Source organism: Marmota flaviventris, chromosome X (genome assembly GCF_047511675.1).
Source record: "Marmota flaviventris isolate mMarFla1 chromosome X, mMarFla1.hap1, whole genome shotgun sequence".
Taxonomy (NCBI): domain Eukaryota; kingdom Metazoa; phylum Chordata; class Mammalia; order Rodentia; family Sciuridae; genus Marmota; species Marmota flaviventris.
The window spans coordinates 67,330,644-67,341,840 of record NC_092518.1 but is presented as its reverse complement, the minus strand read 5'-3'; the positions used below and the strand labels follow the sequence as shown (position 1 = coordinate 67,341,840).

General features: G+C 41.3%; 1 pseudogene; it reads right to left on the bottom strand.

Moving 5' to 3' along the window:
* Nucleotides 1-8,668: 8,668 nt before the first annotated feature.
* Nucleotides 8,669-10,971, bottom strand: LOC114091173 (ATM interactor pseudogene; annotated as a pseudogene).
* Between the last annotated feature and the right edge of the window lie 226 nt (nucleotides 10,972-11,197).

The window sequence follows — 11,197 nt, the reverse complement described above, 5'->3', positions numbered from 1 at the left end:
CTCACCATCTCTAGCAGTCAGAGAAATGCAAATCAAAACCACCCTAAGATACCATCTCACTCCAGTAAGATTGGCAGCCACTATGAAGTCAAACAACAACAAGTGCTGGAGAGGATGTGGGGAAAAGGGTACTCTTGTACATTGCTGGTGGGACTGCAAACTGGTGCGGCCAATCTGGAAAGCAGTATGGAGATTCCTGGGAAAGCTGGGAATGGAACCACCATTTGACCCAGCTATTGCCCTTCTTGGACTTTTCCGTGAAGACCTTAAAAGAGCGTACTACAGGGATACTGCTACATCGATGTTCATAGCAGCACAATTCACAATTGCTAGACTGTGGAACCAACCCAGATGCCCTTCAATAGATGAATGGATAAAAAAAAATGTGGCATTTATACACCATGGAGTATTACACAGCACTAAAAAATGACAAAATCATAGAATTTGCCGGGAAATGGATGGCACTAGAGCAGATTATGCTTAGTGAAGCTAGCCAATCCCTAAAAAACAAATACCAAATGTCTTCTTTGATATAATGAGAGCAACTAAGAACAGAGCAGGGAGGAAGAGCAGGAAGAAAAGATTAACATTAAACAGATAGATGAGGTGGGATGGAAAGGGAGAGAAAAGGGAATTTGCATGGTAATGGAGGGAGACCCTCATTGTTATACAGAATTACATATAAGAGGTTGTGAGGGGAATGGGAAAATAAACAAGGAGAGATATGAATTACAGTGGATGGGGTAGAGAGAGAAGATGGGAGGGGAGGGAGGGGGGATGGTAGAGGATAGGAAAGGTAGCAGAATACAACAGTTACTAATAGGGCATTATGTAAAAATGTGGATGTGTAACCGATGTGATTCTGCAATGTGTATTTGGGGTAAAATTGGGAGTTCATAACCAACTTGAATCCAATGTATGAAATATGATATGTCAAGAGCTTTATAATGTTTTTAACAACCAATAAAAAAAATTAAAAAAAAATTAAGCTAATTTAAAGTTCTGTTCTCTAGAAAAGATTTTTGTTATATAGATTACTGTGATCATAAAATAAATATATATGTATATGTATATATTATATTTATATTCATTATATATACATATATATAAAGTTATAATAAAAGACATTTAAATACTTTTGGGGTTTTAAAAACTAAAAATTTTAAAATATTTCTACATATTATTGAGTTAAATTTAATGCTATACTATTCTTGTAAAACTTTATAACTGTTTCCTCTTAGTGTTTTTCAAAATTCCAGTTTCTAGCAAAATTGCCTAAGTTAATTTAAGGCTATAATTCTTCACTTACAAGACATAAAATATATGATACTGACCCCAATTAAATATAAGGGTAACCATAAAATTGTAGATGTTAAAATTGAAAACTATTACTACCACTTTGATACTTCTGGAACTGACCTTCCTGGTGTTGTCTCTAAGACAACTAAGTCTTAGAGATCAAAACCAAGGGAAATACAAGGGCTAAGAAATAAATAGCTAATATTTTTTTCTCTGTCCTCCAAGGTCAGCCAGAAACACCCGTCAATTCCAGTGAGTCACTCAAATCCTGCTCAGGGGTACCATGAGTTTACAACCAGTGTACATTCTGCTAAAAGGAGGACCATTAAGAGGAAAAGCCTCTAACACTTTCAAGGGAAGCTGCCAGTAATTAGCAAAACTCTGACTCATCCTGGCAAATGGCAGAGTGGGTAGAGGAGAAGACTGAAGGAGCCATGTGGCTTCTAACAATTTCCCAAAAGAAATCCCCAAGGAATCTTTGTTGAGGTTAAAAATAAAAATAAAAGAGATAAGTATTTGAGCAAACTAGAGGTCACTATCTTGGTTTTAATCACCCAGCAGAAAAGTATAACCTAACATAGCTAAAGAGATCTCTTAATACAGAAGTAACACTAATGAGTAAAGATATTTTATGAAATTGGATGGCAGTAGATATGAACTCAAGGAAACACTTCTGAAATTACAGAACTGTATGTTATGTATATATTCCTGACAAATCTGCTAATGTTTCTAAATACTAGATAACTTTCACTCACAAATCAATGACATATTGGACCCCATACTAAGCTTTAATAAGATATCGTCTTCATGTTTTTCAGAAACTGGCTGATGAAAAAACATGATAATTGCTTTGTGTTAATTGTGAAAAAATAATGCTTTTCTGTCTATATTATGGTTATCTTAGAAGAATTCCTGTCTTATCCCTGCCTCTATACACCCTTAGATTTAGATCCCTTGTTTATCCTAACATTTAACATGGACCTCTGGATTACTCCAATGCTAAAAACTCTTAATTTATCATCTCTCACCTGACAGAAAAAAAAGAAATTTACCTTCCCTCCTCACCCTCTCTCAACAGGAAGCAGTCATAATGAATTCATGTCAAATTAACCTACAGCTATTAGGGCCCCAAGTTCTTGAGGGGAAAAAATATTAGATAGTTAGACACAAACGGTTGGGTAGGTAAAGTACAATAAAGGGCTATAACTTATAGGAAGGACATCAGACATATACATCAAAAAGAATCCACAAGTCACAGAAATGGAGATAATAGGAATTCTTATCAATATAGGTAAATATAGGAAAATTGGGGACTAATATGCCAGACCTTCTCCCAGCATGACTGATTGCCAGACCCCTGGGGAAACTATTGCTTCAAGATATTATCTGTTGCCAATAATTCATCATGACCCATCCCTTGTGACTAAATGATCCCAAACCTCATGAGAACCCCATAGGTGTTTCTACTTCAAGCCTGGTCATTAGTTTGAGGTAGCTGTCTACCTTATTCTTTGTGTTGAAGTTTTAGCAGTGGTAGGTTTCATGTGGAACAAGGTGAATCCTTTATTAACTGGGTTGAGGGTATTGCTCAGCAGCAGAGCATCCATTACACAAAACTGAAGTATCACCATATACCCCATAGGGGTTAAAAAAAAAATCAGTAGAGTTAAATAAAATCCACAGCATTAAATAAATACTGATTGCCAACTATGGTATCTTCAGCACTAATAACCATAAAATTAAGAATAAAGGGCTCAGAAATTAACTAGAACAATGACAAATAACAGTGAAATAAATAATAGAATTAAAGTTAATATCAGATGTTAAATATTCCATCAATACTATAAACTATGAAAACATGAATGGTGGGGACAGATATTATATAATCTAAACTGTTTAAAAGATGGTAATATACTACTAAGTGAGAAGAAATGGGAAAAGAAGACTTGGGAAATATTCTAATATTCAAAAGGTGAAAAGAAAGAAAGGAGAAGACACAAAGTGAAGGTCACAATAAAGTAAAAAAAATATTTAAAAAATAAGCAAGAGAGAAAAAGAACAAGAGAATTTGACTATCTAGAGGGAGAATAAAAAGGAATAACAGTAACAAAAAAGCCACTGTCAAAAACAAACAAAAATATATGATAGCATAATAAAAAATGGTAAAAGAAGAAAAAAAAGTATATGCATACAATTTTTTAAAAAAATACTTTTTAGTTGTCAGTGAACCTTTAGTTTTATTTATTTATATGTGGTGCTGAGAATCAAACCCAGTTCTTCACACATGCTAGGCAAGTGCTCTACCACTGAGCCACAGCTTATACTCTTGTAAATTACTTTAACACTTCATAAAAATTTTTATGCTAAAGTACATATATATGTATATATATACACAAACATAAATGCTTTATTTAAAACTTCCCTCATCAAACACAATAACAATAAAAAAAAATCATTGAAAAATGAAACAATTTCGCCTGCAGAGGAGGTTGAAACTGATGAAATCTGGATATTCACACCCTATACCAGACTGCCTTTCTTTCCATTTCTTCTTGGAGAATTCACACCTTAGAGGTAGAATGGGATGGAGTTATCAAACCTTTCCTCCTTTTGTGTTGTAAACTAGATTGCCAGCTGGAGTGGCCAGGGACTAAAGTTGTTTGGAATGCCTCTTAATTTCCCTGCTCACCAATAAAAGACAGAATGAGAAGAATGTTTATTGAAATTTTGTTTACACAGACTATATTGATGAACTCCTAGGGCAGAGTTCATGCAAAATTCAAAATGGAAGCTTCCAGTGGCGGAGGTCCATCTCTAATCCAAATTTTTAAGGAATTTTATTCCATGGAGATTAAATCAATCAACACAGCCATAGGACTGGGCAGATACCAACATGTTCTGGGAATCTAGATCTTGGGTACTGCACCAGAATTCTACTCTTTGTCATGTTAACTGACCACCTTAATGGAGGGGACATGCTAAAACCATCCACTCCACCAACCAAAACCATGACCTAACAAGGATGAGTCTACAGATATAAACATGCCTGCTTGTTTGTTTTACAAACACACGTACATTGGTTGCATGTACCCCCTCAACCAATCCCCACAGGACACAGTGTCCACTAGCTGTTCCTGAGTCACCCTGCCAATCAGCACACCTGCCACATCCCCTAAGCAACCCTTCTTAAGCCGAAACTTGTATGCACACACTATCTTTCTTCTCTTTTCTCTCTCTGCTCTCTTCTTCTCTACTCTCTGCTCTCTGCCCTCTTCCTCTTCTTTCTCTCCTCTCTCTACCCTTTCTCTCTTTCTGCCCTCCTCCTCTTCTCTCTCTGCTCTCTGCCTCTCCTTCCGGCAACCACCCAATAAATCTCTTGGTTGAATGTCCATCTCTGGTGAGTCACTTGCCTTTCATTGGTGCCCTGACTCAGATGGGACTCCCCTGCTTTTAAACAGGACCCCCATGCCATTGGACATCACCACATGAACAGAGACCAACCTGTGCCCATCTCGATCACCTACTTCATAACCACCATTGGCCTACAAATTGGTGAGTCCCCTTCTCCAGACTCCTAAATCACCGAGGCACAGTAACAGGAACTAGCTGTTGATCAAGTTGATCCTTGATCATCTGGCAGCCCCTGTGGTGTCTCGTGGGGAGGAATACACCCCACCCAGACCTTCACGGTCAGTCACAGTGGTTCTCTTGGAGTCTTCCCCTTCCAACAGACCTCTGCCAGCTTGAGAACTGACAAACACCCTCCCCTCCTCCAGCATGGGTCTTCTCTTTCTCCCTTTTGGTTGGAAAACCTGGCACCAGGTGACCCATAACTCCCAGGGCCCTCCAGGAAGGCACCTCACCAGAAGATTTTCAGTGGCAAACGTATCCTTGCCTTGAGGTCTCATTCTGATATTTGGCTCCGGTGGCATGCCTCTCCAGTCAACATATCATACCCTTCCTAGCCCCATGGGGGGTGCCTTCTCTCTACCCGCAGACTCTCCTCTCAAATGCCTCCTCGAAAATTTGGACACCCTCAGCCTAACCCCGGAGATCAATCCCAAGAAACTGAAAAAATTCTCTACTCAGGATTGGCCCAATTATCCCTTAGATAACCAAAACCATTGTATCCCTTATGAGTCCTTAGATGCTGCCATTTTGCGGGATCTCTACAATTATTGTGTGGGATCGAAAAAATGGTCAGATATTTTATATACTCAGGCTTTCTTCTTCCTTTTCTCGAATGTGTCTCTCTCTGTACCTCTTGCAACCCAAAGCATGTCCTCTTGGCCTCCTCTGTTTCTGCCTCCTCATCCATGGATTTCAATCCAGCCAAGGAGCCACAAGTCTCACAAAACCCTCCCCCCACTCTCCTCTCTGTGCAAGTCCCCACCCCTCCACCAGTCCCCACCCCTCTGACTCCTCCTTTTTCAGGCCCTGCCCCCACTTCTACTTTCAGTCCTCCAGTCACCCTTTCCTGCACACAGTCTGTCAAGCCACACCCTATTTCAATTATGGCTCCTTTGAGAGAGGTTGCTATGGCAGTAGGAATCCTTAGGGTCCATGTGCCCTTCTCCATAGTGGACCTTTCACAGATTGAAAAATGCTTGGGTTCCTACACCACCAACTCTGCCATAATGGAGTTTCAGTACTTACTTCAAGCCTATAGTCTCACTTTTCATGACATTTACATGATCCTGGCCAAGACCCTTCTCCCAAAGGAATGCAGGTGGGTCTGGGAACCAGCCCATAATTGTGCTGATGGGGTCCATCAAACCACCCTGACCCACCCTCTAGGCCCCCAGGCAGTTTCTGCTCAGGACCCTAATTGGGACTACAATACCACCACAAGATTAGCTCTGAGGGACCAATTTTCCACCTGCTGTGCTTCATAGCAGAACAAACTGAGGAATCCTGTAAATGCTGGCCTGACACTTATGGCAAGTGCCCTTATAATTCATGCAAGAAAGCTTCCTAGATGAGCCTTGCTATGAGAATCAAGTATACACCAAATTAACTATTTGAGACCCAAGGGACCTGAAATGGGCTTCTGGTGTTGATGCTTCTCCTCATGGTTTTCCAGCTACTTGCTCCCTTGGAGGACACCTATCCCTTATGTGAAGACCTCACCAAAGCTGATGGGAACTTCATCATCATGGATATGGAGCTACAAAATGTAAACAGAACTGCGGGAACTTCACTAGCCTGTCACCCAGGGTTTCTAGACCCATTCACTCTTGTATTCCTCCTCCTGACCGCTAGTCTTTTCTCAGCCAGTCCCTCTCACTGGGCCTCCAGCCAGAAGCTAATGTGGTGTCTCCTCTTCCCTCTTCTTCTCCTTGCCTTCGGGTATCTTTGGTGTTCTTAGGCTCATCATGTGGTGCACCTGGATCATGGAGTTCGAGGAGGTCCTCTGACAGGACAGCTGGATGACACCCCCCATTTGCAGGGACAAGGATTGGATGGAGACTATCCATGACCTATGACTTCGAGGAACTTTCATTGATTTTGGCCCCAAGGAAATTCACTCCTTCAGTGCCCTGGCCTTTACAGCTATGTTTCTCTTGTCCCTGCACCCTGACCATCACTCCCTTCCTTCACACTCCTCACTTCGATCTCCAGCAAGAAGTAGGCAGAGGATCTCATTGCCCTGCTCCCAACACAAAAACAAGAAGGGAGGAATGTCGGGTGTGTGGGAGACTCCCCATTCTCAGGAGAACATCATGGAATCCCTTACCCCTCCCCCTCCTCTCCAAAGGGCACCATGTCAAGAGCACTAAATTCATAGGTTTGCTCAACCAATCCCCACAAGACACAGTGTCCACTTGCTGTTCCTGAGACACCCTGCCAATCAGCACCCACCACATTCCCTATGCAACCCTTCTTAAGCCGAAGCTTGTAAGCATAAGTTTTCTTCTCTCTCTCTCTCTGCCCTCCTCCTCTCCTCTCTCTGCTCTCTGCCTCTCCCTCCGCAGCCCTCCAATAAAACTCTCTTGGTTGAATCATTGTCTCAGATGAGTCACTCACCTTTCAGGCTTTCCTTTACATCTATGATCTGAATCACACTGGATAAAATCTGTTTTCCCATTTCAATTGCATTTCTATAGGAGCACCATGGGCCACAGATATGTGTTGGTAAGGCAATGTCAAATATTTGTTATGATCTCCAGAATTCCTGCAGCAGCATGTTCATGAAGGAGCACCACAAGTTGTCTCCCTACCTTAGTTATCTGTTCACAAGTTGAGAAACATAGGGCACTTTTCATACAGTAGCTTGTGTGTAAATTTAGATTGCCTTTCGGTTTTATAGGTGCTTCCAAGAAATATCTGTCTTCAGTGTTTTTCTCTCTTTTCTTTTTTGTTACTCCCCTCTTCCGTGACCTGGTATTGCCACCCCAACTGACTTGGTGTCTATATTCCCCAAAGCAAAAGGAGTATTAGCACCTGCTGGAATGGTCACTCAGTTACTCCCTTTACTCACAGAAATAGCTTCTCTGATGCCACCCAAGGCAAATTCACTGCTCCCCTAACTCTCCTGCAGTTGGCTCTCAACAAGTTCACCAGCACCATGAATTCTCAGCATAGAAGTGGGAAGTGGGGCTCCTTGGAAAGCCAGGCCAGCCCAAGAAAGCTGGAGTGGGGGCCACTCTTGGTCCTATCTGAGGTGACAAATTTGTCTCCAAAAGCTCAGTCCTTGTCCCTAATGCCAATCTAATAACAAGGACATGGTTTTGAGAAAAGGAAAAATTAAGGTTTATTGCTTTTCTAGCAAAGGAGAAACAAAGGAGATTACTATCCCAAAGGCTGTGATACTGTCCATCAGTAGGAATAAGGGCTTTCAAAGAGTGACTCAAAGGCTACATTCCATGTGTTCTCTGTCTGGAGTTATAATTCACTTGTTAATTTGGGAGATATTTGGTTCTGAGATCTTCTGGTACCATCAATTCTATAGTGGGTGTGTACTCAGGGACAGATAACTCTGTCTAGGATAAGGAAGAAAGATAATCCTATTTCCCCTAAGATTAGAGAGGGGGAGAGTTTAGGGAGAAGCAGGGAGAGAGTAAGAGAAAGAAACTTGTCCATTTAAAAAAAAATAAGTTGCAGTGGTAGAGCAGCAAGTGTTATAGTCAAAGCATAAAGTGAACCACTGTTACACACGCCCAATTTATTTTTTTGGATCAACATCTTATACTTTATAATATATTTATATACAAATTCATGTTTATATGTACAAAAGGCAATGAACACACAAAGAATCTGAGTAATTGCATTATCAGCTACATTCAACAAAGTTACTACTGTTGTCCCTTCTCACAATTTTCTACATCTGGAAGGAAATGGTAAGCACCATCCTATGTGGACTTTATGTTTAGAAGTTGGAGACTGCGTGCAGGTCAGGACACATCTGAATTTCTGCAGAGCTGAACAGAGACTTCATCATGTTCCAGGAGAAGTTGGCCAGAAGAAAGCCATCCATTGCTGTCTGAGTTTTATTGCTGGTGAAGAACCAGCTATCCAGGGTTTCAAAACTTGAACTCTTGTTCAGTGTTTCTGTACTGTTTAATGAACCTCCAGAGCAGATAGGTTTGGAGCAGAGGAGAGTCCTTCAATCTGGGTCTCTGTGTCAGATGAATTATTGCTCATGGAAAAGCTGGAGTGTTTCAGGATGCTGCCAAGGGGCAGATGAGCACTATTGTCTAAAAAGTTTAAGTCTGTCTGCATTTGTGTGTCAAATATCTCAAGGCCTAGGAAGTGAGAATTTGCCCTGCAACCATAGGCTGGGCAGAAGTGAGTATGAATCTCGATGTCCAGTGATTCCAAGACTGGCTCAGTGTTCCCAGTGCTAAATTCACTATGTTCAGTTTCAGTCTGGATATTTGAAGCTGGGAAGAATTCTTCAATATCAAAATCTATTTCAGGATTCTGGATTTGGCCAGATGGCAGCTGAGTGTCAGGCCCACTGTTTGCGTCAGACAAAAACCACAATTATCCAATGTCTGATGAGGCAGATTACTTTACAAGATGTTTTCTAAATCACTTAATAATTCTATGGCTTGGGTCTGATTATCTGTCATGTTCTGTGAAGGAAGCACACTATTCTGTGCATTGAAGCCCCAAATTGGAGCAGATTTCTCAATATGTTGATTTAAAGTCTTAGGGTCATTCTGAGTTAACAAACCATGAGTAACTGTCTTCTGCTACTAAGCTGCTGCTTATAAAATTGTCTGCATGAACACTGTAAGATGAAAGTACACTATCAAAAATGTTTCTGTACATTCTAGCTTTTCCCCTCTGTACTTGGCCTTCTGCAGGATTTTGTATCCAACTGGTCTGGGTTTCTCTGGAGATCCCACCAGGCTGACAACAAGCGTTCATAAACACATCACTCTGAGCAGCTATAGATAAAGTTACCAAAGAAATGTTCAGAAGCATCTGGGTATAAATACTAATGAAAAGGGATTCTTGAGAATCAAGTGACAGATAAGTCTGAGAACAAAATGACATGGAGGAGTCAAGGCCAAACCACCGGGCAAGAAGGTATGAGGTTTTGTGAGGCATAGGACAGATCCATCTGTATATTGATTGAAGAAATACCATTCTTTTGATATGTCTTCTCTTATAAAACATTATACAGATTTTAACAAAGTTCATTTGAATGCTGGTACTGACTGGCTCAACAACAGGATTTATAATTTTTAAAGAGGTATGCTCTCTTTAAGACAGCAAGCCTCTGACTCTAGGCAAAGGCTTAGGGTTCCTACTGTAATGGGCTCCAAGTACCAAGGACCTGCGGTGGAGTCCTAATTCTAACCGAACTGCCACAGGCTCAGGCAAAGAGTCAGAGGTAGGCAAAAGACAGGCACAGGAGAGAAATCTGTGACTGGAAGTTTAACCAGAGCCACTTTGGTCTTTGGTAGAACCATTTCTTAGGATATCTCAGAGGTGTTGTGACACTCTGCTATATGGCATTAAAGCTGCATGAATCTTCAAAAGAGGTTATTAATTTTATATCTGAAGTTTCTAGTTCTTGAGCATTTGATTGAGGGGTTGGTTGGGTGCTCACTGGTTCAATGGTCTTAATAGATAACTTCTGGTTTTGTTGGTAGTTTCCATTTGCTTTTAATAGGTGGATCTCTGTGTTCTGCAGGGATCTGATACCAAATGTGAGATTGTAATGTTGTTCTGCTGGGTAGGGACAGTGGCATGTGCACTGGAATGTCTAGCAACATTCCTCTGTTTGCTTTATCAAGTTTCACTTTGTACAATAGGCACTGCTGCACTCATTGCATTTACGCTGCTTCTCCGCATGCATTTTCAAAAAGTGCTCTTTTACAAGAGAAAACTGAGAAAATGATCTTCCGAGACCTCTAGGGCACCCTTCAATTGGACAACAATAGAATTTTGGTATGATTTTCCAATCTTGACCTTGTACATATTGAGCACCAGCTGTTGGGTAGGATCTTGCTGCAGCTACACAGGGATCACGGAAAGTGGAATCAGCTCTCCCTTGCAGGAGGCACCTGGGCCTAGGGCTTATGAAATGCTGCTGTGGGGCAGCGATAGGCTGCCCATAACAGGATCAGGGGTCGGGGGCAGTGGTTGTCGAGGCTCCCTGCAGAGCCTCCAGGACAACAGGAGGGCTCTCCGACAGAGCCATGGGTTCAGCGCCATGGCCTCCAAGGCTGCTGTGACTCCCTGCTTATGGATAATCTTTTGTCCTTGGTTTAAAACACCAGAATTTCTGGATCTTTCTGGGCCTTCAACCCATTATTGAATTTCAGTAAATTTCCTCAGTCATCTGCCTCACTGAGAAGTAGTATTCCTGCTGCTTCAACTCTGAATTGCAGAAAACTTGAAAATTCAGTCTTCCTCAATTCCATCTTTGCTCCCACTCCAC